The sequence below is a fragment of the Anomalospiza imberbis genome, chromosome 6, assembly GCF_031753505.1.
Source record: "Anomalospiza imberbis isolate Cuckoo-Finch-1a 21T00152 chromosome 6, ASM3175350v1, whole genome shotgun sequence".
NCBI lineage: Eukaryota > Metazoa > Chordata > Aves > Passeriformes > Viduidae > Anomalospiza > Anomalospiza imberbis.
Genome location: NC_089686.1, coordinates 38,674,113 through 38,695,222, shown reverse-complemented (window position 1 = coordinate 38,695,222; position 21,110 = coordinate 38,674,113). Strand labels below are relative to the sequence as shown.

The following is a 21,110-nucleotide window of genomic DNA, read 5'->3' as shown; positions in this document are numbered from 1 at the left end:
CAGGAAGCTGCTCAGGAACAGCTTATCCTGGAACAGTTCACCAAACATCCTATTCCTTTTAACAGATACTCCATGGGCAGTTTCTCAGTTGCAGTGCATTACTTATTTAGAGGGGGAAATATCTAGATAATTGATAAGTTCTTCAGGAGATGGCAACTAAGTTCAAAAAATTATATACTGAACAAAGACATAGATTCCAGTGAGCTTCTGGTGACTGCAGATTTTGATTTGGTTAAAAAGTACTCAGTACCAGAGTCTGGAGAAATGTATCCCTGGAAGGCTGGTTGGGGTTTGTGTTTGTGGTTTTGTTTTGTTTTGTTTTTTTTTGTTTTTGGTTTTTTTTTTTTTTTTGTTTTTTTCCCCCACAACAGTACCCAATTACTATTTCTGATACTATAATCTACTTTAATAAGAAAATTCCCTCGAACAGCAGTCGGCCCTAATATATTCCTCTTCTTTTCCCATGTTCTTGGCCACATATTGCTTGCTGTGCTAAGTGCTAAATGGCTCTTGGAAAGTGCTAAGAGGGTGTTGTGAAAGGGCTAAGCCGAGTTTCACAAACTGCCTGTACAGAGAAATAGTCCTGTTGATAGGTGGTACCAGGAGCACCACCTGGTTGAAGACCCTTGTTTTGACAAGACTGGAGAACTGAACTTCATGGTTGCCTTAAGATAATTTAAATGAGACTTTTTTATTGTGTAGAAGTGAAGGTTTCTTTGACCCTAACTGAAATGAAACCACTGAATGTTTTGTCAGAAATATTTGACAAGATCAGTATGTTCCTGCTAACTAGGTCACGTTCATCCTCTCTGCCTGCTCCACCAGCAACCACCTCAGCCATCAGTCTTAGCACCTGGTAATTCTCAGAAGTGAAAAGCAGTTCCTGGAAGATGATGGAAAGGAAGGCCCTGATGTGAACTTGTCTTCTGAAGCCCCAGACAAATTCAGGAAGAATCCCAAAGTATCCACACTGCAAAGAGGCACTGACTTGCCAATGCTTGTTCAAACATTTCCCAGCTAATCATCATTGTCTGGCCATTGGCAGAAAGAAAAAATAATGGACTGATGTGTTTTATTTTCTCCAACGAATGACATCATGTTGGTCTCACCAATAAGCATTGCCCTGCTTATAATCTGCAATCTACGTACAGCATACAATCGTACAATCTACGTATGCAATCTACAAGTAGAGGAGATCCACCATGCAAGAATCCCCTTAATGGCAAGAATGTTTCAAGAAAGGGGAGCAGATGGGGTCTTCAAGTGAAGCAGTTTCTCTGGTGAACCATCTCAGTCTGAGGTTACAGCTTGTCTTCCTAAGTGTTGGAAGATGTGGGTCTTGCCCTGTGTGCACATGAACTGGGATCACAAGACACCCCTTTGCACTGTTAGTCACTGTCACCTGGGGCATCTCTGTGACACTGGGCTGTTGCACATGGATTTACTCCAGGGAGTGCTGACATGGACTGGCTTCCAGCCCGAGTAAGCAAACACTCTGTGACTAATCGGTAAAGTTACTTATTTTAACTCTAACCCAAAAGATTTACAAAAAACAACTCCTTCTTTACTTAGCGATTATATTGTTTATTTTATGGGATGCTTCAGATACTATGAATTTCTGTATAAAATAGATGTAGTATCATGAACTTTGAGGGGTGCCTTGATAATCGTTTTAATTTTGTAATTAGATTTTTGCAGTTACTGCAGGTTAGCTGCTTGCTAATACATTTAAATCAGTCCAATGAATTGGGTTTTTATCCTAACAACACATTTTGAAAGCACATGCTTCCCTTAAGTAGCATAGCATCTGTAACTGTTTTACTGAGCTATTTGGGTTTAGAAATGTGTTTATTATGAAAAATGCCACAGAGCCCGTTATGTTCTATGTAGTGTTTGCCATATAAGCTATTTATAAGGCAAGCTATTTATAAGGAAAGTCATTCATAAAGAAAGTTAGTTAGATTTATTTATAAGGAAAAGCTAGGCTCATCTCATTTTATAGTTGGAGATATTGAGGCCCAGGGACAGGTGAAAAGCTTCCTCAGTGTCTTGCAGCAAGTCCGATTAGTCTCAACTCCCACTACCTGCCCATCTATCCCTCTACCTGCTCAGCCACAGTGCTCTTGTTCCTCTCCACCTCATTCCACAGCAAACAGGAGAGTTCCGTTTTCTCACCTCCTTCCAGCTATGGTCTACTGCAGGGGATGCAGCTTCCTCAGTAATGATGGATCTCCATGGATCTTCTCAACTTCTCAACTTTTATGAGAATCCTATGTCTCTTGATTGATTTTTAAGACCAATATATATCTGCTAACCCCATTTCATCCAAAATAAAGGAGATATTAGTCACTAGATCTGGGAAGTTGGGGTTGGCAAACCCTTTTTTGTCACTTAGCATTTGCTAGGCTTTTCTTCTGCTGGTTGAGAAACAGGGTGAAAAACTTAGTGGGTTTCAGAATTTTTCTGCATTTTTGTTTTATTTTTTCCTCAATGAAATTCAAAGCTTTGGTATTTGAAGAAAGTGCAGCCAGCTCTAGAGAAAACTGAAAACATGGAGGAAAACATTGTCAATTTTTTTCCATTTAAATCACAACAGAGACTAGTAGATACTGAAACAAAAACTGTCCACATGGATACAGGCAGACAAGCAGGGACTGCTTGCACTGACAATGACTTAGGCACTTTATATTGCCTCCTGGAAGCCTCCCAGGATCTCCTCACCAGGATGTTTAGAAATGGCTCAATGGGAAAGGCCAGGGACATAATTTTACTGCCAGCTGCCACAGGGTTTCTCCATAACCTGGTATGTAGGAAGAATTTGCTCTGCTTTCTCTGTCAAATTAAATGTTGGCATCTGAGGGCTTTATAGCAAAATAAGTAATTTTGTCTTCATTTCTGGGATGGCATGATTCAGCCGTGGCCTGAGCAGGTGCCTTGAGCTTGTTTTCATCTGCATCCTTCATTTGCTGCCCACTGTCAGGCCTGATCTTACCTACAGCATCCCTGGATGAAGTTGGCTAGAGCATGGCGAAGGACACTGCACAGCCACCTCTGTAGCTCTGTGACTTCATGCCCTTATGCCTAAATGGCAGGGGTTTTCAGAACTTCCTAGGGTCTCTGTTCTGAAGCAGAAACCTCTATTTGTTCTACTCCCAGCAGTCAGCCAGAAGCCAGTGGCTATTGTATCATTCTTTAGGCCTGCCCATATTAAACAAGCCTCCTTAATCTTCCAAAGCCTCATCTCAGGTTTGCTGCTGGGCTGTGAAACCTCCATTTGTGTCTGTCATTCTCCAGGCCAGGAAGAGCAAAATGGTCACCTGCTGCACTGTGCATCCAGCACCCTGCATTAGCTCAGCCTTTTTTGGGAACAGCATCATACTGTTGACTTCAGTTCATGGCTGACACCCCAAGCTGCTTTTCTGCAGTACTGCTGCCTGGACACTTAGTCCCCATTTTCTCTTTGTGCTTTTGATTTCTTCCTCTTAAGTGTAGCACTTTGCACTTTTCTTTACTGAGTCGTTGATTTTCTCCAATTTAGCAACATCATTTTGAATTCTCAGTCCATCCGCCAAACTGTTTGCATCCTTTCCCAGCTAGATGATGTCTGCAGATTTTATGAGTACTCTTTATTCCCTCGTCACAGGTTGTTAATGAAAATACTGCATAAAATGGATTCCACACAGATGTTGGAAGGATCCCATTTGAAAATTCCTCTAAGTCTGACAAAGAACAATAGATAACTATATTTTAAATCTATTTTTTAACCAGTCAGGTGCCTCCTTTATGAAAATTTTCATCTAAACTGTATTTTCTTTGTTTCCTTTGGAGAATGTTGTGTGGAATGGTGTTCAAACTTTGTAAGAATCAAGATGAATGACAATTGTTACTTCCTCCTTACCTGCAAAGAAAGGTGTGTGAGGCCCATGCTGACCTAAGCAGAGAAAGGTGTTTTTCTACAGGCTTGGACTGCTTTATCAGTTTCCAATCTTCAGTTCAATTGCTGCAATTTTGTGTGTAGCCACAGCCTGAGTAATTGTCTCCAGAATCTCCGTGATTAAAGCTCATTCAAAATTCTAGCAAGCTTCAATAAAACATTTTCCTCCCTTGCTACAACAATATATAGTCAAAGATCAGGGTTTTTTTCTTTTTATAATTCCAAATTCAGCAAGGGAGAAGTTGGCACTAATACACATGTAGCAGCAAAAAATGCCTTTGCAAAACCACAAAGAGGTAGGTAGATTCTTGAAGACATTTCCTACTTTGTAAAATCCACATTCAAGAAAGCATGCTGATGTGTGCTAATAGCTGTGTATCCCCTCAGTCTAATGATTTTAATTTATGTACTGTTCTGTACTACTATGAAGTTCCTGATGCAATCAGTATCATTGCAAGAAAGTAAAGCTGCTCTTGCATATGAGTTACAAATACTCATTAGCCATCAGATGTTACATGAGACAAGCATTTGCTATATCCTCATTATATTATGCACTTTTTTGTACTGTTTATTGGTCACTTCTGTGCTTAATAGCCTCCATCACTCCAGTGTCTAAGCAACTTGATCCCACATACATGTGGGTTAAATAGCGGCCCACCTCTCAGAGATCAGAGACCCTTTTTTTTAGTACTTTATCTGAAGGAATGAATGGTTATGATTCTGTAATATTGGAAGTGACTAATCCAGTGTTGTAAATGGGATAAAGGGAAATGGCATGTATTTTGAGAACAAACAGTAATCATTGACACAGTAATTTGCATCCCTGGATGTTCTAATAATGACTAAGTATCACTTCCCCTTGTTTGCATAAAGAAGAGGAGGCAGAGAAATCCAGTGATTTGGCTAGTGCACCACCAGCAAGCGACTGGAAAAGAGATCTGAACGCAGATCACTTCTCTTGCACTTTGTTTTCCTGTTTTCTGCTACATGTTTGAAATACAGCATTGCAACTGGTGCGATCCCTTCAAGTGTTAAAATCTATGTAAGGGCTTCCCTAGTTCATGCCAGAAATAGTCAACAAGAGTTGGTCAAGACTATGCTGGATTTGAGAGACATAGGGCACAGTGCTTTGCCTTCAGAAGAGCTGGTGTGGATGGGTGCCTTAGAATTCCTGACAATTTACATATATTAAGTGCCAGCAGCTTCAATCTGTGCTGTCTTGCTGATGGAATTAACGGATTTCTGCTGCCAAAGGAAACTTTGTGCTCTTCAGAGACTGATTGCAAAGGATCAAAGTATTTTAAGTGACTCTTCTCCTTCATAACTAACTTACATGGATTTAAAGGAAGGGTACTCGCTATGCGTGGATCCTAAGGGCATATTTGTACAGCGAGCAGCTGGGCACAAACATTTCTAGAAAGGCATCCCCCTGGAAGTCAGAACCACTGCATCAGAGGGATGGAGCATTGCAAGCTGAAAAGCAAATATGTTTAATGTCTTAATTTTTAGAAAAAAATTAAATATGTGAAGTACAATTTGCTTTGTACTAAGTAAAGGGAGTGCAAAATACCATCAGTAGGACTGGTGACAGCATTCTAAATTGTCTTTGAATTTCACAATGCCTGCATACCACAGGGCAAGTGTAAATAGCAGTTAATACAACCTTTACTTAGCTTCTCCTGACAAATATAAAGGGTGAGGCAGTTTCACACAGACATATGGTCAGATATAGGCAAGATGTACCTAGCAAAGGTAATCCCTCTTTATCATAACTATTTTCATGTGGTTTGGTTCCAAAGATATGAGCAAAATCTGTTTTTTGCTTATAGACTTCACAGTCCAAGAATACAACAATCTTTAACAAGCACTTTTCCAGCACTTTTCTCCAGTTAACATAGCTAAACATGGGGATTAGACTTTACTGAATACAAGAGAGAAGAGTTATTTGGAACTGTGTAGGATTCAGTTACAAGAAGCAAAGGGCAGAAGAGCAGAATATCTAGCTACTTGATGTATCTCAGGCCGAAGAGAAGGACCAGAGCTGGTGAGGGCCAGGCTCTCCTGCCGGAGCAGTCATGCTGGCTCACCTGTGGGCAAGAATCTTCACAGAATCGGGAAGGTTGGAAGGGAGCTCTGGAGGTGATCTAGTCCAACCTCCCTGCTCAAGCAGGGTACCCAAGAGTACTTTACTCAGAATGGTGTCCAGATGGCTTTTGAGTATCTCGAGGAAAGGAGATTCCACAACCTCTCTGGGGAACCTATTACAATGTTTGGTCACCCACATGGTAAAATTATTTCTTATGTTCATGGAGCATCTGTTTCAGTCTCTGCCCATCGCCTCTTGTTCTATTGCTCGGCAACACTGATCAGAGCCTGGCTCCATCTTCTTGACACCCTCCCTTCAGATACTGGTAGGCATTGATGAGGTCCCTCTCAGTTGTCTCTTCTTGAAGCTGAACAGGCCCAACTTTCTCAGTCTTTCCTTGTAAGAGAGAAGCTCCACTCCCTTAATCATCTTTGTTTCACTCTTCTGGACCCGCTCTAGGAGTTCCATGCTTCGCTTGTACTGAGGAGCCCAGAACTGGACCCAGTGCTCCAGAGGAAGCCTCATCAGGGCTGGGTAGAGTAGGATCACCTCTCAACCTGCTGGCAGTGCTCTTCCTGATACCATTGGTCTTCTTGGTCACAAAGGCACTACTGGCTCATGGGCAGATTGTTGTTCACCAGGACCTGCAGTTTCTTCTCCACAGAACAGTGTTCCAGCAGGTCAGACCATGTCATCTTTCCAGCAGGTAAATTTCATGTGTTTCAGATTTGGTGGGAAAAAAACCTTGGAAAAACTCAACCAGTTATTAACCCTCAGCCTGATACCCACCTTACAGCTTTGCAGGTATGCTGCACTCTCCTCCTTCTTTTTGACTTTGCCTTACAGCAGAAGTGCTGCTGGGGGTTGCGAGGTCTCTTTTGTGCAAATAAACCTGCTGTGCTGTGTGATTGGCATCCTTTGGGCACCACTGCAATAAAGATGAAGGAATATTTGTTTACATTTGAGTAGGAGATCAGAAACTTGCTGATTCTGACTCATTGCCACAGTGCTAGATAACGAGGAAGAGCCTTATCTTTTCTGCTGCATTTTCCAGCTGTTTTATTTGTTTTTTTTTTTTTTTTTTTTTCCCTCTCCCTCTACCATGTCTGGGAGATTTGTGACTCTTAGTTCTTCTTTCTGGTTTTGCCTCCCTGGTCTCATTTACCTTTTTTTACTCTCTTCCTATACACTTCACTTCTTCAGCTTTCCCTGTGGCTTGTTCTTGATTTCTCATTTAAAGTCCTTCTTTTTAGGTTTGTCACCCTCATGGGCTATCTCAAACCAGTCTTCCCAGAAATAGAGTGAGAGTTGGAGACCTTTAGGGCTAGAGAGGGGCAATAGCAGGAAGAGAAATCTGGGAGCCAGGGAAGTTGCAAGAGAACAAGGAAGAGGATAGAGGAAAAGGAAGAGAGGAAGGGGCACTCACTGGGATAAAGGCAGCAAAAAGGAGAGGAAGGAAAAATGTCAAGAAAGGAGGGGGAGAAAGAGATGGGAAGCTAGGGAAGTGCGTACACAAGAGCAAGGGGAAACAAGGATGTGAGAGAGGATATGCATTAGGAGACAGGAGAGAAGGGAGATTTCATGGAGGAGAATAATTAAATGTAGAAGTATTCTTGCACTTAGGGCTGAAAGGAAAGAGATGGGGAAAAAGAAATGAAAGACCTTTAATATCATGAGGTCCAACCATCAACATAGAACCACAACCATGTTCACCATTAGACCATGTCCTCAAGTGTTAGATCCACCTGTTTTAGAACACTTCCAGAGATGGTGACTTCACCACTTTTCTGGGCAGTCTGTTCCAATGCTTATAACTCTTTCTGTGAAAAGTTTTGTCACATATCCAATCTAAACCTTCCCTGGTGCAATTTGAGGCTGTTTTCTCTTGTCCTATCACTTGTTACCTGGGAGAAAAGGCTGACCCTCACCTCACTATAACCTCCTTTTGGGTAGTTGTAGAGAGTGATAAAGCTACTCCTGAGCCTTGTCTTCTCCAGGCTAAAAACCCCCATCTCCCTTAGCTGTTCTTCATCACCTTATGCTCCAGACCCTTCACCAGCTCTGTCGCCCTTCTCTGGACTTGCTCCAGTGCCACAGTGTCTTTCTTGTAGTGAGGAGCCCAGAACTGAACATAGTATCAGACCCCTGAAGGAAGAAGCCTGTCTGGAATGACAGTGCCTCACTATGACATTTTCTGAGCCTCATTGTAGCTTGCAAGCCCTCACCTTGCTCTCCAGCACAGGAACTAATGTAACACCAACCACTCTCTTGGCTTTGACCACTAGCTTGTCATACCCAAGAATTCTGCTCAGGCCTGTTTACCACCCCTTGGCCAAGCCCCACGAAGCCTGGGTGTAGACACAGAAAGCCCATACAAATTTGGACTTCAATATTTTCCTATACTCCTCCCACCAACTGCATAGAGGTTGCCAGTAGTACTGTTTGGACCAGTGGTTTAACAGAGGATGAAGGCATAATGGATCTTCCCAAATTAAGAAGCCAGAGACACAGGGGAGATGGTGCTCAGCACCATATGTATCTTCTACCTGAGTTGCAAGGTACCCTCCCAGATCCAGATACCCGGAGACCTCCAAGCTCTGCCCTTCTGATACCCATCATACCCAAGTATCCTGGCAGAACCATGGAGGTGCCCTTGGGCAACTTCCCCTCCACAAACTGAAGTTCTCTGGTCCCTTCTATATCATACAGTCCTGCATTCCAAACATTGATATTCCTTAAGCTAACTCCCCGTCCAAATGGTTGTATCCTTAATATCAGTACTGGCCTATTGAGGTCAATGGACTCAGATCTGAAGGTCCCTGAATGTTGAGTGCCCCCTATGTGCCTCTCACTGAATAAATGCTCTGCAATGAATCTGAGGCATTCTCTCATTGCCAAACTGAGATGTCTCACATCATCCCAAATGGAGGATTAAGTGACACTTCTGAATTGTGGCAGCCATTGAGATGTTTTTCTTGAAGCATCATCCATCTCCCTGAAACTGAGTAGCCTCAGCTGGTCCCAAAAGAAGCATCTCAGTCTCCTTTTAATTGAGATTATCTGTCCCCACCTCAAAATGCAAAGGAATCTCAGCCTTCAAATTACTGTGGAGCACTCCAAAAGCAGGGGTACCATCCAGGCATCACCCCACTCCAGCCCACACACTGCTGAGTTATCCTAGATCCTCATAGATTAAAGCATCACAGGGACCTTTCTCACCCCACACCACTCCCTCAAAGTGATCCAACTGCATGCACTAAACTGTGGCAATGCAGAAAGAAGCTTTGGCAATGTGGAAAGTTGGCATTGTGGAGGACTCCTTATTACTGTTCTTTTTCCTCTCCCAGGTGAAGATAAGGCCCATATCTGAATAATCCTAATGCTGCACACTCTGTGCTGAGCACAGGCATATCCCCCTGCAGATGTTAATCCCAGGTTTGCGGGTGGCAGTAGCAGAAAGCCAGGTGCATGTTTTCTCTCTGCACGCAGATTCAGATGGAGCTAAGGGTGGGAGTTTGTTAATGCTGATGCTGTACATTAAGTTTCTAGGGGTGTAAATAGACAGTCTTTTCCTTAACTGTGCCAAAAAAATGTGTACAGTGCCAAATCATTCTCATCTGAATCAGGTGTTGATGCTGCTGTGGTCAACACTGTACATCTGGGACAATCCTAGCTTGCAGTGGAAAATCCCCCCACTTCCCAGCATAAGGTGCCATGCCTGTATCATTTCAAAGCATATCTATGGGGCAGCTGTATCTTGAGCCAGAGGGTGCAAAATGATGTTATTGTTTATCTGATTATGCTATTTCAGTCTCACCATTGAAACAAAGAAGAAGCCTCTAAATTTTTCAGTTGCATAGCAGAGTAGCAGGACAGACTGGCCTCAGGGGCAGATTCCCCACCAAGCAGTTTGCTCCCTCAACTAAAAGTGAGAGACACAATTAACTAACAAGCCAAAAATCAGGGGGAAAAAAAAAATCTCTGCTTCTCCTGCAGCTGCCTGATCGTGAAAGGAAGCCATATCGATGACAGAAGGAGATAATCCACTGACAGCTGGTTATGCTAGTAAAGATAAATAAACACAAGCTATCTGATCCCCTCTAAGGACTCCATGGTAGAAGGGGACTAACTTCCTATCCCTTGGCATTTTACAAATAGAAGGAAAACATTTTTTTCTGGGGAATAATTAATTTCTTTCAGTTCTAGGTGAAAGTATAATTGCTGAGGGGTGTGGTGGATGGGAAATTGTTTTATATATTTTGACATTTTCCTTGAATATTTCTCTAAATCTCTAATAGAGGCATTTCTTCTCCATGAGAGCTTGTAGAGTTTGAGGTCTCTCATTTTATCCATCAAGGTTAATATCCAGTCTTCTCATCTTTGTCAGGAGGCATTCCTGAAAAAGATTTTAAACTTTTGAGTGAATTCCCCAGAAGTATCCATTGACATAATTACTCTCTGGCCCTCTAAGTTCAGTTTTACTCATACTGAAGCTCTAGAAAGCTGCAAGTATCCCATGCAAGGAAGGGAAGACATGGTTCATGTGAAACTAGGGAGTTAAAAATATATTTTGCCAACTCTCGATATTATATTTAGTAGTGCTGTCGTTGCCATGGTCTAAGGATAAAGAAGGGCAAGTTGTGAAGGTAATATATATATTATGAAATCAACCAGTATTGCTGAAAAACACCAAAAAGCTTCTAGGCACACAAGCCTTTCCTTAGGTCCAAACAGGAAGCTTCAAATTTCAGACAGATACTTGTAAATAGAGCTTAATTGTTGTGTAACATGCATTGCTTTGTCTCTGAAGTGCTGTGCATAGGACATTTCACCTTCAGATGTTCCCTCAGAAATGAGGGATCTGCTGCTCTTCTAAGTGTATATGGTTCAGGGAGAAGGGTTTGGAAAGAGTGGTGACTTTTCAGCAAACCAGCCCCTGCAGCTCCCCGTGGCCATCCTTTTTTCTCTTGTGCCCCTCAGCAGAGCCAGTGGTACTTCATACACATTCACCAGGCTGTTTACAGACAAATGTGCTCATGCCTGGAAATAAACCCTCAAGACTCTGATGCTTTCTGAATTCTTCCCTCCTCTTTCTCTTCCTCCTCCTCCTCTTCCTCCTCTATGTAGCAGTGGCCTCTAAGTGGAAGCTGCTATGTGGGTTGGCCTTGATCTCCGCTTCTCCAGGGAAGAGGTTACCTGGGATGGAAGTGTGCTGTTGGATGGCTACAAACCCAGCACAGAGGCCCAGCAGTGCCACACCAGGCACCAGCACCACTGGGCAGTCCCCAGGCTGGCTCCTGCCTAGTGCTGGCTGCCTGGGAACAGTGGTGGAGATCAAGGATCAAGCTGTTTAAGTTTAGCAGGGACATGCAGTCCATTTCCTCCACAGCTTTTAAAAAGGCCCCTTATGTGATTCCTCTCAGAACAGTGTTTTTATTAAAAGATAAACTGTGTCTCGTTCAACAAATGTAGTATGAATGACAATGTAAGGCCTGTTTTCATTCTCAGAAGAAGAAAACCCGACCCACAGTACAAGTAGTTTCACTTTATTCAAGAGCAAAGCCTATATACCATTGGCACTCATGAATACAGAAGCCTCTTGCACTGATTTTTTTCTCCTTGACTGAAATATTACTGCTTCCTTTATTCCCGAACTCATAAAAGTGACGATATTGAAGGAGACCAAAGATAGGTCATCTAGAGCAGGCTTTCTCTGAAAATGTCCCAACTAAGATGTTTAAGGGGGGTTGTAAGAAATGGGATGTATCCAGAAGGCTCTTCCCCCATGAGCCTCTGGCAATCATTGGTAAAACTGCTTGCTGAGTCAGATGTTGCATCCTTCAGTAGATTTGTTTCATGCCTTTCTGAACACATTTATACTATCAGGGTCCATGAAATCTTGCACCAATGAGTTCCAAATGTGATTATGCATTGAGCAAAAAAGTATTGCTTTTTGTTTGTTTCAAACACTGTCTAATCATTTCACTCAGTAGTACTTACTCTTGCAACTTGATGGTGAGTGATCCCTATTTTCCTTCTCCATGCTGCTGTCCTTTTAGCAGGCCTCTTATGTTCCCTCTTCAGTTTCTGTTATTTCATCTGAAATGTCCTAGACCCCAGGTTGGTTTTTTTCCTCTTGGTGAAAGTTATTCCCTATCCCTTCAGTTGCCTTTTTAATTCTAGTGTATCTTTATGGAAACAAAATGCTTCAGCTTGCTCTGAGGGGGTGGGTGCATAATGGCTTCATAAATAGACAAAATACAAACTCCTGTTGAAATTTGTACACTTCAGATAACTTTCAACTCCTTGTTTAACTACCTAACTGATGGCAAGCACTGAGTGAATGTTTTCAGGAGCCCCACTGATATTACCAGTGACACTAAGGTGACCTGGAACTTTGCAATGTTTTCAAACTATCATAGGCTTTTATTCAAATTCTATATGGTGCTTTCAAGTCCACTGCAAGACAAACTAATTAAATTGTGTCATGTCATGATTGTCATGGCCTGAAAATGTCATAATCATATGAACAAGATTATTCTGGGAGTTACTGAAAAACATCTGAAGGACAACACGGTTATCAGCCACAGCCAGCACAGGTTCATAAGGTGAAAGTTCTGCTTGTCAAATTTATCTTCCTTATAAAACAAGGCAACCCACCTTGTTGATCAAAGGAAGCTAGCTGAAGTAATCTTTTTGGGTCTCAGTAAAGTTTTTGATACTGTCTTTCACAGCATCCTTCAAATGTCCAGCCCACAGCTGGATAAACACCTAATATGATGGGTAAGCAACTGGCTTGCAGGTTGGACATGAAGGGTTATAGTGAATGGGGTGACATCAGACTGGCAGCTGGTCACTAGTGGGGCTCTGCAGGGCTCCATCTTGGGGCCAGTGCTCATCAATATCTTCATTAAAGAACTGGATGCAGGACTCAAAGGCATACTAAGTAAGTTTGCCAGTGATACTAAAAATTGGGAGGAGCTGCTGACTCCCTGAAAGGCAGAAAGCCCCTGCAGAGAGACCTTGAGAAGTCAGAGGGCTGGGCATTCTCCAACCATATGAAGTTTAACAAGGGCAGGTGCCTGATTCTGCACCTGGGATGGGGCAACCCTGGATGTGTGGACAGACTGGGCAACAAGAGGCTGGAGGGCAGTGCCACAGGAAAGGGACATGGGGGTCCTGGTTGACAGTGGATTATGAGTCAGCAGTGCCCTGGCAGCCAGGAAGGCCAAGCATGTCCTGGGGTGCATCAGGCCCAGCAGCACCAGCCGGGCAAGGGAAGGGATTGTCCCGCTCTGCTCTGCACTGTGGTGGCCTTACCTTGAGCCCTGTGTGCAGTTTTGCGTGTCACAATATAAGAAAGGCATGAAACTATTATAGATTGTCCAAAAAAGGTCAATGAAGATGGTGAAGAGCCTGGAGGGGAAGCTGTATGAGAAACTGCTTAAGTCAGTTGGTCTGTTCAGCCTGGAGAAGAGAAGACTGAGGGGAGACCTTGTTGCAGTCTACAAATTCCTCATGAGGGGAAGAGGAGGGGCAGACGTTGATCTCTTCACTCTGGTGACCATTGACAGGACCCAAGGGGATGGCCTGAAATTGTGTCAGGGGAAGGTTTAAATTGGATATTAGGAAAAGGTTCTTCACCCAGCGGGTGGTTGGGCACTGGAACAGGCTCCCCAGGGAAAAGGTCCCAGCACCAAGCCTGATAGAGTTCAAGAAGTGTTTGGACAATGTCCTCAGGCACATGGTGCGACTACAGGGACTCTTCTGTGTAGGGCCAGGAACTGGACTCATTGATCCTTGTGGTCCCCTTCTAACCCAGGATATTCTATGATTCTATGATTTCTACTTGATAGTCTCATAAGAGTTTTGAAAGAAATAGACTTTTCATTCTGTTCCTCCTAGTGAGAAAAAAATACATGTATGCTTATGTGTGCTCTTCAAATACAGAAGCAATGCCAATTATATTTGTGAATTTATTGACATTCTCTAACTGTCTTTTAGCTGAAAATGTTGGTGTATCTTACCGTTATTAATCAATTTTGAACACAAAGAACACAAAACATGTTTAATTGCCCAATTCCCTAAGTCTTGAGTGATATATTTTGCAACTTGTCTATCACTCAAACAACAGAAGACTTGAGTGGAAGATATTAAAATCAATTATAAATAAAATATCTGTGAGGACCTCTCTCTACAAACATGTATCTCTGAATTTATGATGTGGTAGTTGTATTGTAAGAGATGACTAAATAAAAAGGGCATTGTCTCGCTGTGCAGATGCCTCCCCTGTCCATCAGGTTTATTGACTTTTTTTCGATCTTTACTTTGCCCCTTCTCACTGTGTTGAAAACCCAGCACATTAAACTCTGGATTATCCCAGAAAGCAGCAAGATGAGATAACACAGTCAAAACAGAAGCCCAGAAATAGCCAAAGAAGCTTGGAGAAGGAGGTATCATGCCATTGGGAAGGACTGGTGATTCCAGAGGCTGTCATGGCAGGGGCACCACAGCTCTCAGAAGATGCAATGCTGTGTGGCATGGTGCTGTGTGAACAAGACCATGCTAATTCAGCATCAGTCATCTCAGGGGTATCTTTATCCATGATACACTTAATCCCAGATAATCTAGAGGTGACTAACACTATTTATTGTTAGGCCATGAAAACTCACTCTGAATACCTGTACTAGCACTGACCTTTCTGTCCACTGAGTCACTGTTAACTCTTATTCTTGCATGCAAAGCTAGGCACAGCTCTGCTCCTAGATCCCCCTTCCCCATCCCTTCATAACACTTGTTTCATAACTCATCTTCCCTCCCTTGTCCCTGTGCCTATGCTGGGCTACTTTCCAGCAGGGTAAAGTCAAGGCAACCTGTAATAAAGACACAAGATTCCAGTAGTTTAATACTTCTCAAAGCTTACTACTTTTTTATTACTTTCAAACACTGATGCTCTTGCTACATTACTCTATAGGACAAGATGCTGCTCAGCTGGTAGTCCCAAACTGGTGGCTCAAATATATGTTTAATTAAATACTCAAGATAACTGAATTGCTTTTCAGATGTTCCATTCACTCAAACTCCAGGCTGTTTATGTATCTAGTGATATTGAAGGGTTTAGGGGACAAATTTACAGAAGTATTTTTGAAAACCACAATCAGTACTTGTATTTGAAGTACTTAACATCCTGGAATTATCATCATCCTGTAGTTTTCCTTAGGTCCTCTGATTCCCTGCCTTTCCTCTTAATGACCTTTTACATTATATGTTCCTTGGATTTTGTAGCAGACTTTGCTTTATCATGTCTCTCCTCAAGGTGCCAAAATGACCATTGACAACTAAAAGAACTAAAAAGACATTATGTCCCATCTACTGGTGTTTTATTGTTTACAGAAATTGACTTTTAATTTTTTTTTTGTTGCTGTTTGTAACAATATCTGATTTCTGTGCACGTGGGAGGCTGTTGAGATATCTATATGCCTGCAATACGTCCTGGTAGCTGCTGTCTTGGTCTGTGGCTCATGCCCTTGGTTTACCACTCTGCATTTCTATTTGCTTATCAGGTTAGTGACACACTAATCTTCATTACAAAAGCTGTCATTTCCTTTCAGCAGTCCTTGAAAACATACTGGTTTCATTTCCATCCACAGTTTTCCAATTCTATATTTTTTTCCCAAGTTCCTCAAAAATAGAAGTGGAAGAATTATTGTGAAAGTATCTGGAAAAGAGCATTTTGATGGAGACTAGATATCCCTAATCAGTAATGGCCAGCTGAAAAATTTAGTAGGGTGACCAACATTACAACAAATCAGCTTGAATTAGGGGGCATTATATTGTTTAACAAAAAAGACAATGAGTCAAAACCAGTTTCTTGTATCTGATAATGGAACTGCAATTGCTCCTAGGATACTTCATACTGCTGGCTTAAAAATGAGGATCCTTTCCCTGGACCATTTGCATCTTGGCACACAATCTCTAGCTCATTGTGATTCTAAACAGTGTACAAGATCCAAAACCGTGCTTAGTCAGCCTGGCCAGCCACCTGAGAGCCATGAACAATGTCCCCTTTACGTCTGCTCACTTCTACTTAAGGAGAAAGGGAAAAAAAAAGGCAAGGAAACCCATTCCTCTTGACTCCCAGAGACAGTATCACTCCTTAGATCTTCCTTTAGTATGGAAGCAGCAACATCACCAGCCTCTCTGAAAGCAGATGCACATTCAGAAGAAGAAAGCAAGCATGGCTTGTGAAAGGTAAAATGCTCTCTGGCCTCCCCTAATTGCAGATCTGATACAGAAGTACTGGTTGAAACAGTGTTTTGCTGGAGGTCAGATTACATAAGGAGCTGACAACCTTCCTGACTTTACATATCGAAACCTTAACAAGACTGAAAGCCTGAGAGGGAAGCCAAGGAAGAAGAGCTCTGGGAGCTGCTGGCAGGTAAGAGAGAGCGGTGAGTCCTCACATGTCCCCCATGCTCTCTGGTGCAACAGGCCAGGCTACCCCCTCTGAGCTATGGTCCTCTACTTTCTGTATGAAATAACCGATGCCTCTGGTAAGCAACGCAGTAAGTGATCAGGGGAAGAGACACCAGGACACAGTCTCCTTTCAAGGCTACTCTCAGAAGAGCTTGCATCTCCAGTGAAATCCCACTGCAAACACATTGGTGTGCTGTGCTGACAGGCCTTCCCTGGCTCAGCTGCTGAGGGCAGCCCAGGGAAGATGTATTTTACAAAAGCAACAGGGCAGCCTGAATGTTGAATTACTTTTACCTGAATATAGATCCTGGACAATGCACTCCTATGGCTGTTTTTAGCTCACCCTAGCTGCCTCCCAGGCAGAGCATTCAGGTGAGTGAGATTTGCAGCTGCACCACTCCTGGCTGGACCAACTGACAGCTGACAAGTCAGAAAGTCACTTCGGGATGAGACAAGGTAAGCAGGGGTCTGCTTCATTGGCTGCTGTAAGCCATAACTCCTGTGTAAGGCAATAATCCCCAGTCAAAGTCAGAGGTTGCTGTGTTAAGCAGTGCAGTTTCCACTTAGGCTGATGTCCTTAATGGTGAGTGCCTCAAGCTCATCATGTTTTTAGGCTCTGGTCCTAACTGGTGGTCTAAACAGCCTGGTTAATTTTCCTTATTATCTGGAAGTAAGCGATGTCCTATCCTTCCCTGACCTGGGAAGGGGAAGATATTTGCTTGTAGAAGGCACTCTTTGCCTGGATCCTGCTGGTGAGATACACCTGTGCTCAAACACTGATGAGAAAGACAGATTCCCAACTGTTTTCTTAGGCTGGGGTATGTCTTGCCTGAAATGGTCTTATAGCTTTCATTTTTAAGCTGCACAGGGTATCTTCCCTCTTAGTTGCAGCCATCTAGCATTCCTGCCAAAAGCACAGTGAAAAACAGCAACAGGCAAGTAACTAACTCTTGGATTAGTTTTTAAGGTAGTTTTGTCTCTAAAAACCAGAGGAACAGAAAGTGCTATGTAACTACCCACTGTCAGCCTAATCTGTGACCTGTCAGTGCACTTGCTGCTAATTCTTTTTAATACAAGTTGCTAGAAGACTGTTTATGCATGCTAACTAATATCTTCTCAGATTACGTTCTAAGTATTCTCAACAAACGGCACTACAAGATGGGCTGACTGTAGCAAAGCTAGCATGTTATGATGTAACTTTTTATTTTGAACACTTGGTACAATAACTGCTAGCAATTACTATTATTCTTGCATTAATACTTTACATGGACTGTGCTTCTTTCTCTGAATTCCTCCCAAACTGGTGAAATAGTATACAATGAGAAATAAAACCTAGCAGCTGCTTACAAGTTCTCATCAAATCCTGTTGAGTTTTGTGACTTTTCCACTAACTTTGATAAGGCTTTGTATTTGGCTTGTACTTCTAAGTGCTCTTAGGATAATAACTAAGCAAAGGGGATTGGATGAGCATTCAGAGTGATGTGATCAAGCAGAAAGTGGAAAACCCAGACAAACTGAACTATGACTTGTGATAAGCAGCACAAACATCACATTCAGAGGCAGAGGTGTGTGGGTCAGCTTTGTGCATAAAGACTCAACAAGCAAAGGAGGATTTTTCCCCCTAAGCTTCTAGCAAGATTTCCTTTCACTGAAAGGAAATAATAGTAGATATCTCTGTATAGACCCAACATACGAAACCAGTCAGTTTATTCAAACATTTAGCTGTGCATCTGATGATACCATTGCTTTCCATTTCGTACATGAAACCACTTCTCACGCTACTAGAAGGTGAATTCTTCATATACACAAATGGGGGTTCTTTTTATTGACGTGGAAGTGAAGCTAAGTAGCACAGAGGCAGGAACCACTTCTCTTCAGCATTGCAAGTCTGAACAAAGTGCACATGTGCAGTTTTCAAAGGAAAGACTTTTAGCATGTCTGTGATAATCAAGGTCTTGTGGCTTAAACTGCTGAATTCAGACTGATTGATGTGAAGTCCAACATGACCCAGCAATGTGTGCTTGCAGCCCAGAAAGCCAACAGCGTCCTGGGCTGCATCAAAAGCAGCATGGCCGCAAGGCGAGGGAGGGGATTCAGCCCCTCTGCTCTCATGGCACCTTATAAGAAACTGGAGTGATTTGTCCAGCTCTGTGGTCCCCAACAAAAGAGTGATGTGGATCTGCTGGAGAGAGACTGGAGGAGTACAATGAAGATGATCAGAAGGCTGGAGCATTTCTCATGTGAAGACAGGCTGAGAGGGTTGGGGCTGTTCAGCCTGAAGGACACCTTATAGCAGCCTTCTAATACCTAATGGGAGTCTACAAGAAAGCTGGAGAAGCACTTCTGACAAGGACATGTAGTGATAGAACAAGGGATAATGGATTTATTCTGAAAGAGGGTAGATTTTGATTAGATGTTAGAAAGAGATTCTTCACTGTGAGGATGGCAAGGCACTAAAACAGGTTGCTCAGAGAGGCTGTGGACGATCCCCGGAAGTGTTCAAGGCCAGGCTGGATGGGGCCCTGAGCAATCTGGTCTAGTGGAAGGAGTCCCTGCCCATGGCAGGTGGGGTGGAACCAGACATCCTTTAAGATCCCTTTCAACCTAAGTGATTCTATGATTCTATGAAAATGGTCTGAGCCACCTTGCCATGACCCAGAGATCACTGTGGGCAGTGTGTGAGATACTTATCATGGTCTGAGCTCTAAGACAAACCATGAAAAATTTCTGCATGCATCTACAGTAACAGCTGATGATTATTTTTCCTTTGAATTTTGTCCAAAGTTCATCTTTAAAAAACAAACTTTAGGCTCTGTGTAATGACTCCTCAGCAAAATAAACATGCCGAATCTCTAATAACACTTAAATCACTCATTCTAGATTCTTTCAACTTGCTTGTTACACCAGAAAGATAAAAAACAGTAAAACAAACAGGCTTTACTCAGTTATTTCTTTTTCTGGTGTCTCTATCAAAAAAATCTGAAGGACAAAAGCAACTCTGGTCTGATTGTTTTCAGAGTAAGCTGACTCCTTGCTTCAAACTAACTGAAGGTAAAATCAAAATCCAGGCTGTCTTGGCTGTAACACTGGCCTCTACAGCTTAAAGTGCTGGTAGTAAAAGTTTACATGGAGAAGGGAAAATCAGAGAATTGGAGCTGAGATTTTCAGGGGGGTTTAAAAATTGGTTACGGATTTGAGATTGGAGGGCTAAAGAGGGAGGGGGCTAGGTAGCACCCCAGCCACAGGAGAAATCACAGCAAACTACAAGCTGATCTGACAGTAACAGAGCTTAGCCCAAGCTCACTTGATCTATACAAAGGCTGTAGAAATAAAGTAGAAAGAAGTATAAAAAGCAAATATATACTAATTAGAAATGTTGTAATATCTAATATCTCAGTTATAGTGACCATAACACTTCTTGTTACAGCTGGACACGTTGAAAGTTCTACTGTGATGGCTGCTAGATTTTTGGTAGTCTTGTGCACCTGACCTTACCTGATATCCCATGAACTGTGCACCTATCAGTAACAATTTCATGAGCACCCAGATCTAATTTCTGTGTTTTCCTTTTCTTAGAATTCTGTCAACCCTACTGTTTAGCATCATACCTGGCTTGCCAAAAAAAAAAAAAAAAAAGGAAAAAAAAAGGGTAGGAGATATTGCCTCAAAAAGAAAAACCCAATCAATGTGACATTAAAAAAAAAAAAGGCATTTTAGATTACTCTATTTGCCTAATATCTTTTCCTTTGTGTGCATTTAAGGTTTGTGTCTTTAAGGTCACATCCACAAACCCACAGGCTAGAAACTTCATTAAAAAAAAATAAGCCTGAGTTTCTTGCATAATTGTATGAGTCCAGGAGCTACAGCTTTAAGAAGGGCACTAAATGCTGTAAAGTTCACAATTAAATCACGCCGAACTTCGCATCCAATTGATGGAAAAGAAGTGGAAAATTAACAGTAATTAAATAAACAATGGCTTACAGATCTCTTTTTTACAGTTGAGAGAAAACCTCGCTGTAAGTTCTCACTCTCGCCGAGTCCTCTAGAATCCTCCAGATGATAAAACTGTGCATTTCTGGCCAATTACGACTTGTCCCCGAGTTACTCATCATGACTGCTTTATAGATTTAGTTTCACAATATAATAAAGAGTTCATCGTGGCTTCCTGAAGCATTTGCAGAGATAATGCAAACACTTTTCTTCACAACTTGTGAAAATTTCGAAGGAATAAAGCGATATAAGAGGCTACTAAAGAAAAAATCAGTTTTGCATTGCATCAAATCCCGGCTTTTCGTGAGAGCTCATGCAAATCCCGCGGCGTCCAGAACATGTCTCACTGTTTTTAGCAATGGTAGCTTCGACAGAAATGCGAGGTTTTAAGTATTTCTGGGACTCTGGATACTTTAGGAAGCCGGAGACGCACAGGGGCATGCCTGTAACTTAAACTAGTGTACTGCAGATAAGGAGTGACCCTGCAAGGGCTGGCTGCTGGCGCTCGGGCAGCCCCCAGCAGCTCATTGTGCGGTGGCAGGGAAGCGGGGGGACCGTGCTCCCCGAGCCGCCGGCACAGGCGGGCCCAGAGCCGCCCGAGGGTACGACGGAGGGAGCGAGGAG

General features: G+C 42.6%; 1 protein-coding gene and 1 long non-coding RNA gene across 2 annotated transcripts in view; one reads left to right on the top strand and one right to left on the bottom strand.

Moving 5' to 3' along the window:
• Window positions 1-7,970, bottom strand: part of CREB3L1 (cAMP responsive element binding protein 3 like 1) — a 74,266-nt gene extending 66,296 nt beyond the window's left edge. The window contains exon 1 of the mRNA XM_068193536.1: window positions 7,949-7,970. The gene's annotated coding sequence lies outside the window, so the exon portion shown is untranslated. The remainder of the gene's footprint in view (window positions 1-7,948) is intronic.
• Window positions 324-20,756, top strand: LOC137475827 (uncharacterized). The gene is made up of 2 exons (XR_011000092.1): window positions 324-3,945; window positions 16,304-20,756. It is a non-coding gene; the product is annotated as an uncharacterized lncRNA (long non-coding RNA).
• Window positions 20,757-21,110: the final 354 nt, after the last annotated feature.